The sequence below is a fragment of the Oncorhynchus clarkii genome, chromosome 9, assembly GCF_045791955.1.
Source record: "Oncorhynchus clarkii lewisi isolate Uvic-CL-2024 chromosome 9, UVic_Ocla_1.0, whole genome shotgun sequence".
Taxonomy (NCBI): Eukaryota; Metazoa; Chordata; class Actinopteri; order Salmoniformes; family Salmonidae; genus Oncorhynchus; species Oncorhynchus clarkii.
This window is the reverse complement of record NC_092155.1, coordinates 41,026,792-41,044,496: the sequence shown is the minus strand read 5'-3', so window position 1 is coordinate 41,044,496 and position 17,705 is coordinate 41,026,792. Positions and strand designations below refer to the sequence as shown.

At 44.4% G+C, this 17,705-nt stretch overlaps 1 protein-coding gene across 2 annotated transcripts in view; it reads right to left on the bottom strand.

Annotated features, from left to right (window-relative positions):
• Nucleotides 1-17,705, bottom strand: part of LOC139416305 (nuclear receptor coactivator 3-like) — a 125,577-nt gene that overhangs the window by 48,881 nt on the left and 58,991 nt on the right. For both annotated transcript variants that reach the window (XM_071164797.1, XM_071164798.1), the window contains exon 2: nucleotides 5-146. The gene's annotated coding sequence lies outside the window, so the exon portion shown is untranslated. The remainder of the gene's footprint in view (nucleotides 1-4; nucleotides 147-17,705) is intronic.

The following is a 17,705-nucleotide window of genomic DNA, read 5'->3' as shown; positions in this document are numbered from 1 at the left end:
GTGCCTGTGTGCCATACAGCATCCAGCCTGACCGTTGGCGGCACCACTTGATGAGGACCAGATGGGGGCTGTCAGGGGGTCTCTAGTTATGGTGACGTATGGATCCTCAAAACCAACAAAAGAACCACCGTCAGCCGAAGGGTTTCCTATTAATTGAGAGGTGGGAAATAGAGAGAAATAGAGTGAGAGAAAGAGGGACTGGTTAACCAGGGTGGATTTATAGCATGTCCGTGACCAAAGGGGAATCAACTCTTTTTTTGACCAAACATTCTCTGCTACACACGCACACACACACACACACACACACACACACAAACAAAAACGGACTTCCAGTGAGTGTTTAAGCATTGGGGGAAAAGAGGGGACAGAGAGGCCTTCAGTGGGATCATTAATGCACCATTGTGCTCGACTCGCATCAACTCTGAGCTTTAGCAAAGCCCTAAAGAACAGCACCAATAAATGCTACAGTAGTTGGCTGCATGTGTCGCTTCTGTAGACATGTTGGGCCTTGAAGAACAGTGAGAACGAGCTTAAGATGCATCGAGTGTGTGTTCAGTTTACAGGCACGGAGGCACGCTCTCTCGGAGGCTTTTCCAGACCCCTCTTCTCATCTCATCTACGCTCTCTGTTTAGCCCACTCTGCTCCTCAATTACACTTTGCACAAAAAGAGCCTGTGCTTTAACTATAAAAGAGACTGGGGGTGTGCGTGTGTGCGCGCGTCCCTCCCTTTATGCGCATGAAGCCGCCGCCGCGGCATATAACCACACAAATCACTAAATTATTCACATCGTCTCACCTTGGTCTTGTTAAACAAACACCATTAAAGTCCAAAGTGATTTGAAGACAGATAAAGGATTGTTCCCCTTAATAATTACAGTCTTTAGTTCCATTCTGTGCTCGGCGCACCCGGTGGGTCCGCCTGTCATCAATGTCTGGCCTCAACAACACAGCCCGAGGCTCAGCTAAATAATGGAGAGAATGTGGAAGAGGAGGGAAGGAGGAGAAAGAGATGACTTGGATCTCAGACTGGGACTGCGGGGGGGGGGATCTGGAGAGTCAACTGGCGAATCAGACAGTATGGAGGTAGGGATGCTACAGGTGCAATAGGAAAGCATGGTCCGCCTGCCTGTCTGTCCCTGCAAAGGACTGCCACAGGTAGAATGGGGAGATCAGCCTCAGTTCAACGCAGGGCGAAGCCTATGTGTTCGTCTGTCCATCGGCCTGGCCTGTCTGTCTGTTTGCACCTGGAGATCTGCCTGATGTTTCATACGGGCAGGCAGCCAGCAGACACACCTCGATTCAAAACACATTCATACCATAACGGACAATCAGGACAATGCAACTGCAGCTTTGGGGCAGAGCACATTTGTGTAGTGAGCAAACGACATACTAAAAAATGGCCAATGATATACTCTCACACATACAGTAAGAATCTCTCTCTCTCTCTCCCTCCCTCTCTCCCTCCCTCCCTCCCCCTTCTGTCTGACTCTCTTTTTCTTTGTGTGTTCTGGCACAGAATAAGGGACACTGTTTCTGAGTTAGCCAGCACACACAAACAGCCCAGTGAGGCCCACATAAAGCTACATTATATGTGTGTTTGTGTGTGTGTCCTCCTCAGTCATGGGTGCGCTCTGGGTGACTCTGCTTTAGCTGAGCCCTATTCCCCTCCAACAAAACCGGCACTTACAGACTAGTAGAATAGGAGCCAAGCTACATGTTGGCACCTGGCCTCCCCTTAAACAAATCACACCACAGAGGCTAATAATAATGGGTTTTTTTTTAAATAAAAAAATGGATCCACAGCCCAGCTCAGCTACACAAAAGAGGGGCTACCAGAGAGGGGGGAGTGGGGGAAGACCATCATACAATCTATATTCTCCCCAAGTTCATCAACAACAACAAAAAAGGAGCTTGTACAAAAACGGACCACTGACTCAATTTACGACATGAGACGAGGGGGACCGTCTCCGCTGTCATAGGTCCCTAATTCCAGCCAATCAGAAAGGGAGTAGCAACATTTGGACATTTGGAGACACAGTAAGTGCCTTCATTGGATGCGTTCCTTGACTAACACTTGTGTTTGGAACAAACACCATCACCAGACAGAGCCGCGGCTCCAACTCTTACCAACAATACCTCCACAGGCAGGGACAACTTAACAAACAGAAAGAGGAGGGTGAAATAAATGGACTGGTCCCAGATCTGTATGTGCCTTAGGGGCAATTCCACGGTAACGGAATTGTGCATGAGACTCCGATTTTTCACTTTCAAATGTATGCCAAACAAAAACCATTGATTCCAAAAGTGCTACAAACCATACAACTCTATGCACAATGACTCCTTTTAACAATTTACACGGAACATTTTACAAAAACACATTTACTTTATTGGTCATTGAACTAAAGTAAGTGGATTTACACCCAGTAACGGAATATTATCATGGGTCGCTGATCTGTACTACACAGAAATGCATAATTCTAGATATGAATATCATTCCCTTCATGGTGATGTATCCTAATAGCTCCTTTGCATAGTTGGGTATTATTTGACACACGGGCTAATTTAATGAACCCCGTCCCCCCAAACAAGACCAAATTTGGTTGGTCCGAATGGGACCAAATCTGAACCAATCATAGACGTTTGGCTTGGGCGGTATACCGAATATACAGTGCATTCGGAAAGTATTCAGATCCCTAGACTTTTTCCACATTTTGAAGCATCTTTGGCAGTGATTACAGCCTTGAGTCTTCTTGGGTATGACGCTACAAGCTTGAGACACCTGTATTTGGGGAGTTTCTCCCATTCTTCTCTGCAGATCTTCTCAAGCTCTGTCAGGTTGGATGGGGAGCGTTGCTACACAGCCATTTTCAGGTCTCTTCAGAGATGGTTGATCGGGTTAAAGTCCAGGCTCTGTCTAGGCCACTCAAGGACATTCAGAGACTTGTCCCGAAGCCACTACTGCGGTGTCTTGGCTGTGTGCTTAGGGTCGTTGTCCTGTTGGAAGGTGAACCTTCACCCATGTCTGAGGTCCTGAGCGCTCTGGGACAGGTTTTCATCAAGGATCTCTGTACTTTGCTCCGTTCATCTTTGCCTCGATCCTGACTAGTCTCCCAATCCCCTCTGCTGAAAAACATCCTCACAGCATGATGCTGCCACCATCATGCTTCACCGTAGGGATGGTGCCAGGTTTCCTCCAGACGTCACATTTGGCATTCAGGCCAAAGAGTTCAATCTTGGTTTCATAAGACCAGAGAATCTTGTTTCTCATGGTCTGAGAGTCTTTAGGTGCATTTTGGCAAACTACAAGCAGGCTATCATGTGCCTTTTACTGAAGAGTTGATTCCATCTGGCCACTCTACCATAAAGGCCTGATTGGTGGAGTGCTGCCGAGAGGGTTGTCCTTCTGGAAGGTTCTCCCATCTCCATAGAGAAACTCTAGAGCTCTGTCAGAGTGAACATTGGGTTATTGGTCACCTTCCCTGACCAAGGCCCTTCTTCTCCCCCGATTGCTCAGTTTGGCCAGTCGACTAGCTCTAAGAAGAGTCTTGGTGGTTCCAACCTTCTTCCATTTAAGAATGATGGAGGCCACTGTGCACTTGGGGACCTTCAATGCTGCAGAAATGTTTTGGTACCCTTCCCCAGATCGGTGCCTCGACACAATCCTGTCTCTACGGACAATTCCTTTAACCTCCTGGCTTGGTTTTGTTCTGACATGTCTGCTTTTGATTTGTCATTATGTGGTATTGTGTGTAGACTGATGAGGATTATTTTATTTATTCCATTATAGAATAAGGTAATGTAACAACATGTGGAAAAAGTAAAGGGGTCTGAATACTTTACGTATTGTAGCTACTTTTTAAGTTGATACCTGCAGTCAACTATCTCCTAATAATATGTTAGGAGATAAAGCGTTCTTAAAATTCACCGGTCACATTATTTTACGATATGAAGCTTACCGTAGTTCCCCAGAACAGTTGAGTCAGTTATGTGTTTGTTTGTAAACAGCAGAACGGGAGACGACGGGAGCTGGTGAGTCTATAGCGTTCTATATCTATTGGAGGGTCTCCGTTGTGCAGCACACATGAGGTAATGAAGTTACACTTGTGTGCAATTCACTGCTAAAATGTTTGATAACTTGTTTGATCCAGAGCTGTGGATGAGTTGTCTGTACAGCAGCCATTTTCCCCCTGTGCTTCCTACTAGCGTTTTTGTTCCTACTCCGTTCTGCTCTGTGTACACGTGCTGCTCTTCTTCTTCTTCAGAAAAGCATGCATCATAGCTTTGTTCACGTGCACAATTTCTCTCGTTCACTTTCGCTTGTAAATGTCCACACCCACCGACAATGGCATTCGGTGGCAACTAGCTATGCTTGTAAAACTTTATAAGATAGAAATCATGTTTTTAGCAATTAGTTTGTTTGTTTTCGCTCATTAGCATTTATATAACAGCGCCGATTTTGCAATTTGTTTGTGCTAAATTAGAATCTGGTAATAGAGGCCCAATCAACTTTTCTTGCATTTTTAGCGCCCACTTGTGTGCTATGCTGGTAATGCCGTAAATACCGGGATAAGAGAAGGACGGTATGACAATTTGAAAATCTGGACACCTCCCCAAGCCTAACAGACATCTATGTTTCGGACATCAAATTACAGCACAGTAGAGATCAGTGCATTGCACAGCACAGTAGAGTACAGTATAGTTCAGTACATTAGTGTAGTCAACTCGTGTGCTCTGCTGTGTACTGTACTCTATTGTGCAGTACAGTATTATACTCTACTATTTTTACTTCACTGTACTATACTCTCCAAACTTGGGTCTGGTCTGGCCTGGACCAAATCATGGACATCTATGTTTGGACCAAACATCTACATCTGTAGACGTTGAAACGAAAGCCGGTCCGGACCAAATAACTATGTCTGTGGACGTTGAAATCAAGGCCAGGATGGACTGAACACATTTTCAACATCCATGGACACCCGGTGTCAGTCGGTGCTCAGTGGGTAAGGATGCTGGTTACAGTGAATAAAAGCGGGGGCTTATGGGTAGGTGTCAGTAAGAGCTGGGAGAGACATTAACTGGAGAGAGAGAGAGAGAGAGAGAGAGTGTGAGAGAGAGAGAGAGAGAGAGAGAGAGAGAGAGAGAGAGAGAGAGAGAGAGAGAGAGAGAGAGGTTGTCCAGACCGTTTTCACACTTGCTTTGACCACGCAGAAAAAGAAAACAGTTATGAACATAACAGTATGCCAGTGGAAGGGGAAGACTGTAGCATGTGACCCAATTCTGGTTTGTGACGACTACGATTACCCATTGTAGCCAATTCAATTGCAGTAATTTCGTTAATGATTTTGCAGAAATGCTGTTACCAATTTGTATACCAAATAGGTGCACTACATGACCAAAAGTATGTGAACACTTGCTTGTCAAATATCTAATTCCAAAATCATGGGCATTAATATAGAATTGGTTCCCCCTTTGCTGCTATAACAGCCTCCACTCTTCTGGGAAGGCTTTCCACTAGATGTTGGAACATTGATGCGGGGACTTGCTTCCATTCAGCCAAGAGCATTAGTGAGGTCGGGCACTGATGTTGGGTGATTAGGCCTGGCTCGCAGTCACCGTTAAGATTTCCCTTCACTGGAACTAAGGGGCCTAACCCGAACCATGAAAAACGTCCCCAGACCATTATTCCTGCTTCAACAAACTTTACAGTTGGCACTATGCATTGGAGCATGTAGCGTTCTCCTGGTATCCACCAGACCCAGATTTGTCCGTCGAACTGCCAGATGGTGAAGCGTGATTCATTACTCCAGAGTCCAACATCACTTTACGTTGACGCTTGGCATTGCGCATGGTGACCTTAGGCTTGTGTGCGACTGCTCGGCCACGGAAACCCATTTCATGAAGCTCCTGACGAACAGTTCTTGTGCTGACGTTGCTTCCAGAGGAAGTTTGGAACTCAGTAGTGAGTGTTGCAATCGACAGGCAATTTTTTTACGAGCTTTTTTTTTTCTGGAATAATTTTCTAAGATTCCTTTTCCATCTGTTTGACCAGAAAGCAAAGCTATTTGGCTATTCCCATTATTTAGGATATAAAATGGTTGAAACATTTATCTATGCCTTATTTTCTAAAACATATAGATTCAGCTTTCAATCACATGTTGGTGCTCATGGGTCCTTTACATGGAAATGCCCTTTGTGAACTTCTCTGACTATCATTGCCATGCCGTAAAATCTGATCTAGGACCTGGTTAAGATCACTCCTCACTGCCGTCCTGAGATCAGAAATAACTCTGCTAGCAGGCAGCAGCCCAGGGTGTGTCTACCGTGGCTGCCACCAAACCCCCATTTACATATTCAAAAAATAAGGAAATAGGCGTTCGCATGAGTCATCCCTTCCAAGAACCTACAGTACCTACTGCAACTCCAACATCCATAACCTTTACTCAACAGTCAAGTTTATACACACATACACACACACACACACACACACACACACACACACACACACACACACACACACACACACACACACACACACACACACACACACACACACACACACACACACACACACACACACACACACACACACACACACACACACACACACAGGGAAGACTCAAAGTTTCTAAGTCCTACGTAATGATGAAACAGAATGGTGGTAGGAACTCTCTCGCAGAACTGAGTAGTTTTGTAGTCAGACATAACTGTTGTCATCCTACACAAAAGTTCACCATACACAACGGGATAAGTAAGTCGTTGAGCTAATCTACAATCCGATTACCTAGTTTACCACCCACCTTCCCTAGAATGGGCCAACCGGAGTTCAACCTTCCCTAGAATGGGCCAACTGGAGTTCAACCTTCCCTAGAATGGGCCAACTGGAGTTCAACTGGCACTAGAGTTGCTGAAGCCACGGACTGTGGTCCAAACTGATCCAGTGTGTGTAGAGTAGAGCAACAATAGAACTACACTGAGCCAAAGCTGGGGCCAGCCATGTGCTGAGCATGTGTGTAAATGTGCACAGAGCTGCTAGTGTCAACGCCTGCACTGTTATAGACTGAGGAAAGGGGGGGGGGGGGAGAGAAAAGGGAGAGGCGGGAGATGGAAGAGGGTGAGTTATTTTGGAACTTTTGTGAGTGTAATGTTTACTGTTAATTTTTTATTGTTTATTTCACTTTTGTTTATGATCTACTTCACTTGCTTTGGCAATGTAAACATTTGTTTCCTATGCCAATAAAGCCCCATGTATTGAAATTGAGAGAGGTCATGAGCAGATGAGCTCCTGCATTTTTCATGTTCTTAAAAAAAGATTTAGAGTTAGATAAACTTAGATTTTTTGTCAGGGACATATACAGGAGGCTACCTTGTAACATAACATTCACTCCAAATCAAAACTCAAAACCTACAACCTGATTTTGTATGGAATTACAGAATCACTTAAAGGGCTTATAACTACCAAATATGATTATTCCAAAGCTATACAGCAAATGCTCTGGAAAACAACAGAAACCTGAAAACACCATCATGCCTGGAACTGAGTGAGTCATGTTTAGTCTGAAGCTATATTTTATTTCCAAAAGCCAAGAAGATAAATACATTACATTACTTTATAAGGACTGAATGCTAAATTAAGGCTGCCAAGCTTGATACAACCTCAATTAGCACTGACATGTCAAGTGAGAGGTGTCAAAGACCTTTAGCCCAACAATGGCAGGAGAGTCACACAGTCTGCTCCAACCAAATGGAGAGGCCTTAGGAGCTTACATCCTGCTGTTCAGAGGTAATTAAAATACAGTACCCTGTGTATGTAAAGTATGATAATACACGAAAAGAGCACAAAATAAAGCTCCATATGGAAAATAAAGAGACACTTTTTGCTGACTATTATAAAAATGGAAACATCAGCAACCTCATCTTCCACACAGACCATCCCCTGGCGTGGGGGGGGGGGGGGGGGGGGGGTGTTAACTTCATTGGGATAGGGGGCAGCATTTTCAGTTTTGGATGATAAGCATGCCCAGAGTAAACTGCCTCCTACTTAGTCCCAGATGCTAATATATGCAAATGATGTATATATTAGTAGTATTGGATAGAAAACACTCTGAAATTTCTAAAACTGTTTGAATGATGTCTGTGAGTATAACAGAACTCATATTGCAAGCAAAAACCTGAGAAAAAATCCAAACAGGAAGTGGAAAATCTGAGGTTTGTAGTTTTTCAACTCAGCCCCTATTGACGATACAGTGGGATATTGGTTGTTGTACTTCCTAAGGCTTCCACTAGATGTCAACTGTCTTTAGAACGTTGTTTGATGCTTCTACTATGAAGGGGGGCTGAATGAGAGGGGAATGAGTCAGAGGTCTGCCAGCAGCCACGAGCTCAGTCACGCGCGCATTCACATGAGAGGTAGCTCCTGTTCCATTGCTTTTCTACAGACAATGGAATTCTCCGGGTGGAACATTATTGAACATTTATGAAATAAACATCCTAAAGATTGATTCTATACATCGTTTGATATGTTTCTACGGCCAGTAATATAACTTTTTGGAATTTTCGTCCGACCTTTCCGCTGGATTTGTTTACCAAACGCCCTAACAAAAGGAGGTATATGAACATAAATTATGAACTTCATCGAACAAATCTAACATTTATTGTCAAACATTTATTGTGGAACTGGGATTCCTGGGAGTGCATTCTGATGAAGATCATCAAAGTGAATATTTATAATGCTATTTCTGACTAATGTTGACTGCGCAACATGGTGGATATTTATTTTGGCTGGTTTGGGCTCTGAGCTCCGTACTCAGATTATTTAATGGTATGCTTTTTCCGTAAAGTTTTTTTGAAATCTGACACAGCGGTTGTATTAAGGAGAACTTTATCGAAAGTTCCATGCATAACACTTGTATTTTCATCAACATTTATAATGAGTATTTCTGTAAATTGATGTGGCTCTGCAAAATCACCACATGTTTTGGAACTACTGAACATAACACGCCAATGTAAAATGAGATTTTTGGATATAAATATGCACTTTATCGAACAAAACATACATGTATTGTGTAACATGAAGTCCTATGAGTGTCACCTGATGAAGATCATCAAAGGTTAGTGATTAATTTTATCTCTATTTGTGCTTTTTGTGACTCCTCTCTTTGGCTGGAAAAATGGCTGGGTTTTTCTGTGACTTGGTGGTGACCTAACATAATCATTTGTGGAGCTTTCGCTGTAAAACATTTTTGAAATCAGACAGTGTGGCTGGATTAACGAGAATTTTATCTTTAAAATGGTGCCTAATACTTGTATGTTTGAGAAATTTGATTTATGAGATTTCTGTTGATTTGTATTTGGCGCCCTGCAATTTCATTGGCTGTTGGCGAGGGGTTCCGCTAGCGGGAACCCCGTTCCCAGACAGGTTAACAAGGGGTGGAAACTCAGGATATTAGACAATAGCTAATATAAATCTCTATAAGTCGAACAGTATTGGTACAGGGCAACCCCAAACAGTTTCAGCTGGACTTTCACATAATCAAAGAATTAGCTCAGCAGGAGTAGCTCTCCCTTGAAAAAGATACCCCCACCCCGAGCGGGTCAGACCAGACCTCTTCATTATTTAACCCCACAGACGAGCAACCCCAAGCGGAAAGTCAACCTCCCTGCACAGAGTACTACCCTCTCATTGAAATGAAGGATACATTTGCCCAGCTGGAGGTAAGGCAGGTGGAGCTGGAACAGCAGGTGATTACACTCCAGGCAGCACAGACCCAGACAACAGTCCAGCACAACAACACCTCCTTAAAAAGACCCGGAGGGCTGGAGGTGGAGAGAGACATATCTGCACTCTGGACTATGGTGAGACAACTTCAACAGGAGAAAAAGCAGGAGCAGGAGAAGAACAGATCACTAGAAGAGAGGGTCAGACTCCTGAAGGAGAGGTAGAAGGGGGATGGAGTGTGACAGAGAACAACCCACTAGAGAGGTGGCCACCCCCGCAGAGAAGCCAGCAGAACAGCCCACCTCAGCTCCCAACAAAAGTCTCGACACCACAGGAGAACAGTCCACCCCAGACCCTAACCATGTCGACATCACAGCGGGACAGACAAATAAAGAACCCCAAGCCCAGGGGATCTCACCCCCTCTGAGCACCCCACCTGTCAGCCCTCCTGACAACCCCCCCACACCCACTGAGGACATACACAAGACACAGATTGTTCTCCTTATGGACTCAAATGGGAAATATATACAAGAAAATACACTTTTTCCCAAACACAGTGTGTCTAAACTCTGGTGTCCAAACACCCAGCGCGCCCTAGACCTTCTGTCTGAGGACCAACTAGGTTCACCTAGTCACATAATAATACATAATAATACACACAGGCACAAACGACGAGAACACAGCAGGAAAGGGTGGCCACAGCACTGAACGGAGTGATTGAAAAAGCTTCTACTACTTTCCCCAATGCACAAGTGGTTATATCCACCCTGCTACCACGAAAAGACTTCCACCCTGATACCATACAGTGGGTAAAAGCAATTATTTCCCATGACTGTGCCTCAAAACCAAATGTTTACCTGGCCCACCCCTCCACCCTAGACTTGATCAGCCTTTGTGACCAGGTCCACCTATACAAGGCAGCAGTGCCCACCTTCGCCTGGACCCTAAAGGACATCGCTCTCAAACGCAGTCCCAACACTTCATACAGGAGCAACAGATCAATAGACACCCCGCCCAAACAAACGAGACACTCTCCCAGACCCCTAGACATACACATAGAGGATCCACGCCGAGAGGACCTACATCCAGACCACAACACCCCCAGCCACATCCACACCCCCACCCCCACCCCAACCAATCAACACTCCCCCAAGTCAACCATGCCCACACCCCATTTAGGCCCCCTCAGATCAGACCTATGCCCCTCCTACCCACCCCATGCACCCCACCCCCGCAAAGAGGGCTTTAACATGGAAGTCACACATGCGCCCAAGCCATGAGCGGGAAACAGGCCCAACCCCCACTCTTACACTAGCCCAAGCCAATGGCATGTACCAGATGCTCAGCAGGATCTGCTCACACTTACTGGCCTGATGCAAAACCACACGACCAACAACACTGGACAGTTTATGGAACACAAAGCCTTCACTATCTCATCCTGAAATATCCAAGGCCTGAGGTCAACTGCCTTTGCCCTAAAGAGCAGGAACCTGGACTTCATCAAAGAAATCGGAAATACAGACATTGTCATCCTACAAGAAACATGGTATAGTGGAGACAGACCCACTGGTTGCCCTCTAGGTTACAGAGAGCTGGCAGCCCCATCCTCCATACTAACAGGTGTGAAACAGGGAAGGGACTCAGGGGGTATGCTAATTTGGTATAGAGCATAACTAACTCTATTAAATTAATCAAAACAGGAACATTTGGCTAGAAATTCAAAAGGAAATGATCTTAACAGAGAATAATGTCCTCCTGTGTGCTACCTATATCCCCCCACTAGAATCCCCATACTTTAATGAAGACAGCTTCTCCATCCTGGAGGGGGAAATCAATCATTTCCAGGCCCAGGGACATGTACGAGTCTGTGGCGACCTAAATGCCAGAACCGGACAAGAACCTGACACCCTCAGCACACACGGGGACAAACACCTGCCTGGAGGTGACAGCATTCCCTCCCACATATGCCCCCCTAGGCACAACTATGACAACATAACCCAACAAAAACGGGTCACAACTCCTGCAGCTCTGTCGCACGCTGGGTATGTACATAGTCAACGGTAGGCTTCGAGGGGACTCCTATGGTAGGTACACCTATAGCTCATCTCTTGGCAGTAGTACTGTAGACTACTTTATCACTGACCTCAACCCAGAGTCTCTCAGAGCGTTCACAGTCAGCCCACTGACACCCCTATCAGACCACAGCAAAATCACAGTCTACTTAAACAGAGCAATACTCAATCATGAGGCATCAAAGCCAAAGGAACTGAGTAACATTAAGAAATGCTATAGATGGAAGGAATGCAGTTTGGAAACCTACCAAAAAACAATTAGGCAACAACAAATCAAATCCCTTTTAGACAACTTCCTGGACAAAACGTTCCACTGTAATAGCGAAGGTATAAACTTGGCAGTAGAAAATATTAACAGTATATTTGACCTCTCAGCTTCCCTATCAAATAAAAAAAAATCAAAACAGAAAACTGAAGAAAATTAACAACAATGACAAATGGTTTGATGAAGAATGCAAAAACCTAAGAAAGAAACTGAGAAACCTGTCCAACCAAAAACATAGAGACCCAAAAAACCTGAGTCTACGTCTTCACTATGGTGAATCACTAAAACAATACAGAAATACACTAGATTTGATTCTCCAATTACCTTGAATGAACTACAGGACAAAATAAAAACCCTCCAACCCAAAAAGGCCTGTGGTGTTGATGGTATCCTCAATGAAATTACAAAATATACAGACAGCAAATTCCAATTGGCCAAACCAAAACACTTTAACATCTTCCTTAGCTCTGGCATCTTCCCCAATATTTGGAACCAAGGACTGATCACCCCAATCCACAAAAGTGGAGACATATTTGACCTCAATAACTACCGTTGGAAATGTGTCAACAGCAACCTTTGGAAAACCCTCTGCATTATCCTTAACAGCAGACTTGTACATTTCTTAAGTGAAAACAATGTACTGAGCAAACGTCAAATTGGCTCTTTACCAAATTATCGTACGACAGACCACGTATTCACCCTGCACACTCTAATTGACAAACAAACAAAACAAAACAAAAGCAAAGTCTTCTCATGCTTTGATTTCTAAAAAGCCCTCGACTCAATTTGGCATGAGGATCTGCTATACAAATTGATAGAAAGTAGTGTTGGGGGAAAAACATACAACATTATAAAATCCATGTACACAAACAACAAGTGTATTGTTGAAAAAGGCAAAAAAATACACACATTTCTTCCTACAGGGCCATGGGGTGAGACAGTGATGCAGCTTAAGCCCCACCCTCTTCAACATATAAACTCAGCAAAAAAAGAAACGTCCCTTTTTCAGGACCATGTCTTTCAAAGAGCATTCATAAAAATCCAAAGAACTTCACAGATCTTCATTGTAAAGGGTTTAAACACTGTTTTCCATGCTTGTTCAATGAACCATAAACAATGAATGAACATGCACCTGTGGAACGGTCGTTAAGACACTAACAGCTTACAGACGGTAGGCAATTAAGGTAAAGTTATGAAAACTTAGGACACTAAAGAGGCCTTTCTACTGACTCTGAAAAACACCAAAAGAAAGATGCCCAGTGTCCTTGCTCCTCTGCATGAATGTGCCTTAGGGCTGCTGCAAGGAGGCATGAGGACTGCAGATGCAGGGCAATAAATTGCAATGCCCGTACTGTGAAACGCCTAAGACAGCGCTACAGGGAGAGAAGATGGACAGCTGATTGTCCTCGCAGTGGCAGACCATGTGTAACAACAACTGTACAGGATCGGAACATCCGAACATCACACCTGCGGAACAGGTACAGGATGGCAACAACAACTGCCCGTGTTACACCAGGAACGCACAATCCCTCCATCAGTGCTCAGACTGTCTGCAATAGGCTGAGAGAGGCTAGACTGAGGGCTTGTAGGCCTGTTGTAAGGCAGGTCCTCAACAGACATCACCGGCAACAACGTTGCCTATGGGCACAAACCCACCGTCGCTGGACCAGACAGGACTGGCAAAAAGTGCTCTTCACTGACGAGACGCGGTTTTGTCTCACCAGGGGTGACAAGCTCGGACTGAGCTTGTCATTGCAGGCAATCTCAACGCTGTGATTTACAGGGAAGACAACCTCCTCCCTATGGTACCCTTCCTGCAGGATCCTCCTGACATGACCCTAAAGCATGACAATGCCACCAGCCATACTGCACATTTTGTGCGTGATTTCCTGCAAGACAGGAACGTCGGTGTTCTGCCATGGCCAGCGAAGAGCCCGGATCTCAATCCCATTGAGCACGTCTGGGACCTGTTGAATCGGAGGGTGAGGGAACTTGCGGGTGCATTAGTGGAAGAATGGGGTAACACCTCACAGCAAGAACTGGCACATTTGGTGCAGTCCATGAGGCGGAGATGCACTGCAGTACTTAATGCAGCTGGTGGCCACACCAGACACTGACTGTTACTTTTGATTTTGACCCCTCCTTTGTTCAGGGACACATTATTCAATTTCTGTTAGTTACATGTCTGCGGAACTTGTTCAGTTTATGTCTCAGTTTTGAATCTTGTTATGTTCATACAAATATTTACGCATGTTAAGTTTGCTAAAAATAAACGCAGTTGACAGTGAGAGGATGTTTCTTTTTTTGCTGAGTTTATATTAACGAATTGGCGAGGGCATTAGAACAGTCTGCACCACCAGGCCTCAACCTAGTAGAATCTGAAGTCAAATGTCTACTGTTAGCTGATGATCTGGTGCTTCTGTCACCAACCAAGGAGGGCCTACAGCAGCACCTAAATCTTCTGCACAGATTCTGCCAGACCTGGGCCCTGACAGTAAATCTCAGTAAGACCAAAATAATGGTGGTCCAAAAAAGGTCCAGTAGCCAGGACCACAAATAGAAATTCCATCTAGACACCGTTGCCCTAGAGCACACAAAAAAACTATACATACCTTGGCCTAAACATCAGTGCCACAGGTAACTTCCACAAAGCTGTGAAGAATCTGAGAGACAAGGCAAGAAGGGCATTCTATGCCATCAAAAGGAACATACAATTCAACATACCAATTAGGATCTGGCTAAAAATACTTGAATCAGTTATAGAACTCCATTGCCCTTTATGGTTGTGAAGTCTGGGGACCCACTCACCAACCAAGAATTCACAAAATGGGACTAACACCAAATTGAGACTCTGCACGCAGAATTCTGCAAAAATATCCTCTGTGTGCAACATAAAACACCAAATAATGCATGCAGAGCAGAATTAGGCTGATACCAGCTAATCATCAAAATCCAGAAAAGAGACGTTAAATTCTACAACCACCTAAAAGGAAGCGATTCCCAAACCTTCCATAACAAAGCCATCACCTACAGAGAGAAGAACCTGGAGAAGAGTCCCCTAAGCAAGCTGGTCCTGGGGCTCTGTTCACAAACACAAACAGACCCCACAGAGCCCCAGGACAGCAACACAATTAGACCCAAACAAATCATGAGAAAACAAAAAGATAATTACTTGATACAATAACAGACAAACAGAGCAAACTAGAATGCTATTTGGCCTTAGAGAGTACACGGTGGCAGAATACCTGACCACTGTGACTGACCCAAACTTAAGGAACGCTTTGACTATGTACAGACTCAGTGAGCATAGCCTTGCTATTGAGAGAGGCCACCGTAGGCAGACCTGGCTCTCAAGAGAAGACAGGCTATGTGCACACTGCCCACAAAATGAGGTGGAAACTGAGCACTTCCTAACCTCCTGTCAAATGTATGACCATATTAGAGACACACATTTCCCTCAGATTACACAGATCCACAAATAATTCGAAAAACAAATCCGATTTAGATAAACTCCCATATCTACTGGGTGAAATACCACAGTGTGCCGTCACAACAGCAAGATTTGTGACCTGTTGCCACAAGGGCAACCAGTGAAGAACAAACACCATTGTAAATACAACCCATATTTATGCTTATTTATTTTCCCTTTTGTACTTCAACCATTTGCACATCGTTACAACACTGTATACACATAAGACATTTGTAATGTCATAATTCTTTTGGAACTTCTGTGAGTGTAATGTTTACTGTTGATTTTTATTGTTTATTTCACTTTTGTATACTATCTACTTCACTTGCTTTAGCAATGTTAACATGTGTTTCCCATGCCAATAAAGCCCCTTGAATTGAATTGAATTGAATTGAGAGAGAGAGAAGGAAAATAACTGTTGAAGGCTGGGACACATTCTAGTGTGTTAGTTAGGACTGGCCGGCTGTGAAGCTGCTCCGGAGACACAAGCAGAGCAGAGATAAGATAAGGAGGTTGGAAAATAAACACACATCCTCAGCTAAACCCCGAAGAACAATAACAGAGTGTGACGGGACACGTGTGGAGCGTGTGTGTGTGATATATCACACATTACCTTTATCACCTAGGTGAGGCTGGAGGCAAGAGACACTTCACAACAACACGTTCTACGGGTAACTGCCAAAATGAAGGAAACACCAAAGTAAAATGTCTTAGTAAGGCGTTGGGCCACTACCAGCCAGAACAGATTCAATGCAGTGCCTGGAACTCTACAGGTGGGATGCGACACCATTTTTTTTGACGATAAATTCCATCATTTGGTGTTTTGTTGATGGCGGTGAAAACCGCAGTCTCAGGCGCCGCTCCAGAATCTCCCAGAAGTGTTGAATTGGGTTGAGATCTGGTGACTAAGACACACACACACACACTTTAAACCCCCTATGCTAATTTGAGGCCCCTCTTTCAAACCTATGAGATCTCCTCTTCTAGCCATGGTAGCCACAATAACGGGCAATTTGGCATGTTTATACATGACCCGCAGCATGACGGCATGTTAATTGCTTATTTAACTCAGGAACCACACCTGTGTGGAAGCACCTCAAATCAAATCAAAGTTTATTGGTCGCATCGACAAATGTTATCGCTGGTGCAGCCAAATGCATGTGTTTCTAGCTCCAACAGTACAGCAATAATACTAAGCATTACAAAACAATACACACATAATCCAAAAAGCATATTGAAAGAAATGAAGAAATATCAGAACGCGCAATGTCAGAATCCGGAAAAAAATGTAGACCTGTATACATACACACACACACACACACACACACTGGTGTGTACAGCAGTAGTCACATAGGATCATTCATAACTAAACCTGGCACCATGCGGAGGGGATTTTTTCAACAGCAACAGCAGGGACTGGGAGACTAGTCAGGATCGAGGGAAAGATGAACAGAGCAAAGTACAGAGAGATCCTTGATGCAAACCTGCTCCAGAGTGCTCAGGACCTCAGACTAGGGTTAAGGTTCACCTTCCAACAGGACAACGAACCAAAGCACACAACCAAGACAACGCAGGAGTGGCTTCGGGACAAGTCTCAATGTTCTTGAGCAGCCCAGCCAGAGCCTGGACTTGTCCCCGATTGAACGTCTTTGGAGAGACCTGAAAATAGCTATGCAGTGACGCTCCCCATCCAACCTGACAGCACTTGAGAGGATCTGCAGTGAAGAATGGGAGAAAGTCCCTAAATACAGGTGTGCCGAGCTTGTAGCGTTCTACCCAAGAAGACTCGAGGCTGTAATCGCTGCCAAAGGTGCTTCAACAGAGTACTGAGTAAAGGGTCTGAATACTTATGTAAATGTGATATTTCAGTTTTAAAAACCTGTTTGTGCTTTGTCATTATGGGGTTTTGCGTGTAGATTGATGAGGATAAACACCTATTTAATCCATTTTAGAACAAGGCTGTGATGTAACAAAAAGTCGCACTGTACATACTGTAGACGTTATTAAAGTGACCAGTGTTCAATGGCTCTATGTACATAGGGCAGCAGTCTCTAAGTTGCAGGGTAGAGTACTGGGTAGCAGGCCTACAGTAAAGCAGTGTCAAGATATGACCAGGTAACAGTGTTACACATTGCTTTTCTTTCTGTCTGCACAACAGGGGGAAGAAGGGAGAGGTTAGAAAG